This window comes from Elephas maximus, chromosome 7, assembly GCF_024166365.1.
Source record: "Elephas maximus indicus isolate mEleMax1 chromosome 7, mEleMax1 primary haplotype, whole genome shotgun sequence".
NCBI classification, from domain to species: Eukaryota; Metazoa; Chordata; class Mammalia; order Proboscidea; family Elephantidae; genus Elephas; species Elephas maximus.
In genome coordinates, this window is record NC_064825.1 from 55,979,337 (window position 1) to 55,986,618 (window position 7,282).

Sequence of the window (7,282 nt, forward strand, 5' to 3'; positions counted from 1 at the left end):
TATAAATTTATTCTCACAAAATATCTAAATGATTTAATCAATATCATTTTATTGTTTCAGCAACAGCCTACTAGTGTAATAAGATCTCCTATATCCATCAATCATTAAAACATTTAAAATTGCACTAAATTGGAGGCTTTCTAGTTACACCTACATATATATTCCTGGTAACTGTGCCCCAGTCTATTTTTCTATATTTCTAAGGAAGTAGATCTCTGTAGTTTCCTTTCAAATGGAAATAAAAATAGGTAAAATCACACCTGGAGTGTTCAATGTGTCTTTCTGGCCCCAAATCATAATGAATTAATGGGGAAAAAAAAGGGATATACTTTTAGATGATTTTAAGCTTGTAAAATTCTTGATAAAATTATATATATATATGTATGATTGTGTTAAGTTTTGCGAAAAGGCAGAGCATGGACAAATTATACACAGATCAGAAGTCTGGGGCGAGTGCAGCCCTGCACAATCAAAGCTCAGGATCTTCAGATGGTACCAGCTCTCCTAGGCTTCCCATCCTCTTTAGATTCAGAAGTAAAATACCTCCCTTCAAATTTAGGAATTAACTCTCAGATAATAGTGAAGAGACCCAGTTTTTCACAAATATGTGCTGAATTACCCATGTACAAGCCAGTTATTCAGATCCTTAGAGTAGATAAGGAGGAGCTATTCTTTTATCCGTAGAAGCTGAGAGTGTTTAACACATTATATTAATTCTGGGATGATCTTTCAAAGAGGATGTGCAAGTAGAATGAAGTGGTAGGTGATGCAAGTACTCACAAATCTTGCAGGAGACAGAAAGTTGAGAAGATAGATAAGGGGACAGTGGTTAAAAGTGCTAGGTTGCTAACCAAAAGGTCAGCCATTCAAACCCTCTAGGTGTTCCACAGGAGAAAGGTGTGGTGCTATGCTTTTGTAAAGATTACAGACTTGGAACCCCCCTGGGAAAGTTGTACTCTGTCCTATAGAGTTGCTATGAGTCAAAATCAATTTGACAGCAATGAGTCTGGTTTGTTTTGGTAAGGGAACCAGGATCTCTATCATAGCCTCAAGTGTCACAAAAAATGCCACTTAATCTGCAATGGGTCTGGAGTATGAAAATGGAGATGAACAGAAAAGCTAATGCTGCCATCTATGACACCACCTGAGGACACTTGAAAAATAGCAGGATCAGTGCTCTTAGAGTCAAGGTTTCCATTTCTAGAATTTCTAGATATTGAACACTTAACCATCTTCCTCTTCCACAAACACCTGTATCGGCTTTGGAAAAATATATTACAAGAGACTATTCCCATATTTCTCTGAAATAATGCCCAAATATTCAAGGTCACGTGGTCACTTTCATTCCTGTTGTTCATGTTCTGAGAGAAATGATGAGGAACTTACCCTTCTCCTTTCCATCCGTGATCTTTCTCTGACTAGGTATCAGAATCAGTAGTGAGGAAAGAATTTACCAGCCTCCATGGGATTCTCCAACATGTCATATTCAAACCCCAGAACGTGACCCTGATTGGCATCCCTGGACTAGAGCATGTACAGTTTTGGATTGGGTTTCCCTTCTTCGGTGTGTGCTTGTTGGCTCTGATGGGGAACATAATCTTGCTAATCATCATCCCTGCAGAACGCAGCCTACATTAACCCATGTACATTTTCCTGGCTGTATTTTCAGCCACTGATCTAGGCCTCTGTATAGCCATTGCTCCAAAGATGTTGGCCATCTTCTGGTTTGGCGCTTATTCCATGGCTTTTGATGCCTGTCTCACCCAGCTCTTCTTCATGCATGCCTTGCAGGGCATGGAATCTGGCATCTTGTTGGCCTTGGCCTTTGACTGCTATGTTGCCATCTGTGATCCATTGACGCGCACATCCATTTTCACACCTTTCATTCTGGTTAAGATGGTGCTGGTGGTGGCAATCCGAACAACAGCACTTGTTGGCATTTTACCCATTCTACACAAAAGACTGAAAATTTTCCACTCTGTGGTTATTTTTCATTCTTACTGTGAACACATGGCGGTAGTCAAGCTGGCTGCAGAAGCTGTCCGAGTCAACAAATCATATGGGCTATTCGTGGCATTTGCAATTCTAGGTTTTGATATGATGTTTGTCTTCATCTCCTACATCCTGATTTTTCAAGCAGTTTTTCTTCTTCTTCAGGAGAAAGCATGACTCAAAGCACTCAACACTGTACTGCTCATCTTGTTGTATTTCTTCAGTTTTATATCCTTGCCTTTTTTTCCTTCTTTAGCCACCGTTATGGTCATGTATCAGCCTATGTTCACATTCTCTTCTCTACCATCTATCTGCTTGTGCCCCCTGCCCTTAACCCCATTGTCTATGGTGCAAAGACCAAAGCGATCCGCAGGTGGGTAGCTCAGATATTTATTCTGAAGCCTAACACCCAGCACTGATCTAATATTTAATATGTCATAGGAAAAAATAGGTTTGTTTACAATGGAGATTCCTTGGACTATGTATGAATGTGTGATCATTTTGTTGAATTTTCACTTGATAATGATATCTCATAAAGACTTTATGTTCTTAAAACTAGAGCATTCCGAAGAAGAAATACACTTGGACAAGAATTATATATTTATTTCATAAATTTCCATCCTGCCTCCATCCCTGCATTCCTTTCATTCTTCCTTAGTCTTTTTGTCTTATTTTTTATCTTTCTATTTTCTTTTCAGCCTTCTTGTTCACATATCTATTGTGTCTTTCCACATTGCCAAGAGGGAGTTTATGCTTTGGATTTGCAAACATGAAACAGACACATTCCGTGATCTCAAAAGGCTCTCAGTATAATGATGACACCAAAATACTAGGCAGATGTAATTTAATGTAATTTAGACTGTGCTAAAGTAGAAACAAGGGGTACACTAATCTAGATTTGAAAAAAGACAGTGAAATACTTTTAAGAGGAAGTTATGATAAAATGAGATTTGAATGGTTTATTTGACTTCAGAGAATAAAATGTTATTCATCTTAATTTCAATTCGTGTTTATAAAATACTAACTAGGATCAGAACTTACACACATGTGGAGAGATGCTTAAGTGGACATCCCAGCGTCAACTTTCTTTTTCTTCAGGGAGATGATCTTTCTCAGACAATTCTCTATAACTAGAAAATAATAGCAACAAATGTTTTATGCAAATTCAGGAGAGAAGAAAAGTACCTGAAAACCAAAACCAAAGGCTGTTGAATACCAGGAGCTTTCTGTTCCTAAAGCTAAAAATCTGCTTTGAAATTGTTTAGTTGTAGCCCACTGATGCAATAGAAGTATTCCACATTGTTTTCAGAGTTTCACAGATGTTTCATCTGTGCAGGTCATGTGTGTATGAATCTGACTTCATTGAACACCCAGTTCATAAAAATAAGACTCATCTGTACCTTCATCAGTCATCAAAATATATAATTCATTCTGTAATAAGGGAATATGTGTTAATACTCCAATCATCTGCCCCTTAGGGTCACTGATTCTTGAGGTCACTGACCTTCTGTAGGATGTGAAATATGAACTGAAAACTTTGACCACTTCATATAGGAAATGAAGGATGTCTCAGAGTACAGAGACAAGAGACCAGAAGGTAAAAAAGAACCACAGAGAAACACAGCATCATCCTCACTGATCAGGACAGCATCTAATTCAAAGTTAACAACATGTGCTTAAGTAGATTTCAAATTGCTTAACACCAATGACTGCCATATCCCTTCTTTATCTCTCTCCTTGAGTGGGAACACTTTTGAAGTTTTCCTATCACTGTATTACCATTGTATGTTAGCAGTGTGTGTGTGGGGGGGGGCAATAACTTTTCTATTTAGTTAACAGATGAACCACATTCTAGGAACGGTATGCAAGGAGCTACACCAAATAAGCCTTATGTATATTTTGTGTGATTTAAATGATGAACTTCAGGACCAATGCTGTAATGAGAAGAAACTATAGAAGTTTGGGGGAGGTGTGAATGTATGTTACAGATGAATTGTTGTAGCCATAAGAGGGATTATGGTAGATTGGATTTTTAAAGATGGCCATACCTTTTATGCTACATGTTCTTCTTCAATGTGATTATCAGAAGGTGGAGTCTATTTCCCAATCCCTTGATTTAGAAGATCTCCTGACTGGTTTGATAAATAGAATACTATGAAGATGATGCTGTGCCAACCCTGGGTAGTCTGGCTCAGTAGCTTCTGCCTCGTACCTCTGAAGACGTGAACACCTCATGAGAAACTTTGGCTAATCTGATGGATACAGCACTGAGGCACCAGGATTGTCAGCAAAGAAACCATGATGGATGTCTCTCCTGTTGAGTCTTCAGATGACTCCACCCCACGCTGATTTTTCTCGTGCAGCCACATGAGGGACCTCAAGTTAGAAATAGTAAGCTGAGCTAGTCCACCCACAGGACTGTGAGAGATAATAGCTTTTTTTTTTTTAAATCTTAAATTTTGGGGTTATTACAAGGCAAAAAATATTCACAAGATTTTAGTTTATGAAAGTTTAGGAGAGGGAGGGAGAAAGAGGAATTCATTGATTAGGGGCCACTAAGCTTCTCCCAAGTATACTGGAAAATTTTGGAAACAGATAGTGGTAATGGTTGCACAACATGATGAACATAATCAATGTCACTTAATCGTACATGTAAAAAAGGTTGACAAATGTTTTGTTATGTATCCACTTACCATGATTAAAAAAAGAAAGTCAAAAGAGGCTTTATAGTTGAAGGAACATATTAGTCTACCGAAGGTGAAAGAATTAGGCCTAAATAATATTCAGGAATAGAGTTGAAGAGCTATCACTATGACAGGATCCTAGATGAAGAGGAATGTTAGCTGGGAAAACAAAATGCTCAGATTTTTTCCTCCTCCACTCCTCTTTCCCTTTTTTCTTCCCTTCTTTTAATTTTTTTTTAATTAGTTAAGTGATTCATTAATTAATTTTAGTCTAATGGGCTGAATTGTAAGTCTATGCATTGTTTTATAATTTTTTTCACCAGATCATAAAATGTAGCTTGCCTAAAAGCAAATATTTAATAAACTTGTATTATTTGCCATGAAAATGCTAGATAGCATGAAAACAAAAGTGAGGAAAACATTCAGTTTAGTGTAGAAAAAGATCAAGTAAAGAGGCAAATATTGGGTGATACATGTAATAATTAAGGAAAAAATGGGTGACATGGGAGACCACTGAAAACAAATTCACCATTGAGTGGAGAAATAGGAGACTGGTGAGGTGAGAAAGGCTTACAGAGAAAATATTGCTTAAGGCGCACTGTAAAAGTTACATAAGAGCACATAGGGTCAGAGATCATGGATACCTGTTAAACCCGTTGCCGTTGAGTGGCAGATAGGTCATTAATTCACTTAAGCAAACATATGCCACTGAAAAATGGTGCAGGCAAACCATGAGGAGGTTAAGAGTCGTTTTACAGATGTATTGATGTAATTGTATATGTGCATCAGGTATATGCTCATATACACATTCTTGTGAATGCGTGCAGATCTCAGGTGATGTGTGTGAATGTATATACATGTGGGAAAGAATGTTTGTCGATAAATATAATCTATGTGTGTGTGTATGTTTGTGCCAGATAGACCTGGGGATATCTAGACTGTGAGTATTAAGGGATGGAAGGATGGGTATATATTATACACCTAGCTCCCATTTTTTTTCCCATGGTAGGCATGTTGATGTTTTACAGGTTTTTTTTTTTTTCTTAATTAAGATATGGGTTTAGAGCCTGCTTATGTTCAGTGCAAAATCTAACATCTAACCATGACCTTGTCCTTAAAGAAATGGCAGTGTAAGAGCAATGACAATGCATGTATTCAAAAAACTAAGGTGCAGGAGAAAACATAGACAACTGACTCAAGGAAAACTAAAATGCTCTGGGAGTACAGAGAAGGGACGATTGACACTGCTAAAAGGGTAAGCAGTAAGAAAAAAAAGAAGGAGAAATTGAAGAAAGTATCTATTGAGTTGGGATGGATTTTGATTGCAAAATATTGAGGGAAAATTTGCTTAGGAGAGTAAGCCAATGTTGCAAGGAATGTGTTGAGAAAAATAGTCAGGCTGGGCTTAATCGATGTCTCTACCGTGGTTTAGTGAGAATGAAAAACCTGCCAAGGCAAATTGGAGTCAAGTAATGAAATGACATTCATGTTGTTCTATAGAGTTAGAACTTTACTCTTAGTAACAGGCTGTTGAAGATTTTATGTGGATGAGATATCATCTCTGTTTGGGGAAGAAAACCCTAGCACAGTGTTAAGAATATCTTTGAATATTCTTTGAATAGGGGACAGATTGGAGATAGGAAGGATAGTTAGGATGGTTTTACAGTACATAAATTAAAGATGATGATAGTCTGAGGTAGGGCAAAGATAACAGAAAGGCAGAGAAGTAAATTCATTAAGGTGACATTGCAGGTAAATCTTGGTGATCAGTTGAATGGATGGAAAAAAATAAAAATAATTAGGGCATTTCAAGATTTTGCATCAAATTTGGTAACTCAAGTCAAATGAACCAAGATGAGGAATTCCAAGGGTCAATTAAGTTGGCAAGGAGATTACAAGTTTAGTTTGGAGCACTTTAAGAGTAGGGGGCATATGAACAGTAACTCACAAGGTAGTTTATATATATATATATATATATATATATTTTTTTTCCCCTGAAGCACAGGCATAATTAATGGTTTAAGACATAGATTTGGGTGTCTTGAATTTGTGTAAATAGATGATGTCAGGTAGATGAAGAGAAAAGTAAAGCTACAGAAAATATAGTTTTTTTAGATCTCCAGTTTTTTCATTTGTAAAATGCCTACATCTCAGCTCCAGTCTATTATATAGCTGGTGCCACATTATGACACTAATAGTAACTCCCTAAGATGATCCTTTCCCATTAAAACCCTTCAGACAGCAAAAGAGAGTTCATTAATTATTGATATACTCATGGATATTTATGTCTTTATTTCCATTAGTACCTTTTTCCATGATACAAAATTCTCTGTTGGTGAAATACCAGAACTGTATTTAATAAGAAAGAAAAATAATAAATAAACAAGAATCATTGAATAATTATTTTTCCTGTAAGTCTCGAGTGTATATAACTGAATTGCATTTTACCTCATGTCATTTAAAAATGTGTTTCTAAATTAACTGATGTGGTGCAATGAGACCATTATTGTATCAATTAACAATAAGATTCACTATTATTTTACTACTTGTATAAGTATTTGGTTGGGGGCAGGTTTTATTTTGAGGGTTTCGTAAAAACTACATCT

At 36.7% G+C, this 7,282-nt stretch overlaps 1 pseudogene; it reads left to right on the forward strand.

Moving 5' to 3' along the window:
• Positions 1 to 1,462: 1,462 nt before the first annotated feature.
• LOC126079957 (olfactory receptor 52A1-like) lies at positions 1,463 to 2,411 on the forward strand (annotated as a pseudogene).
• The last annotated feature ends 4,871 nt before the right edge of the window (positions 2,412 to 7,282 follow it).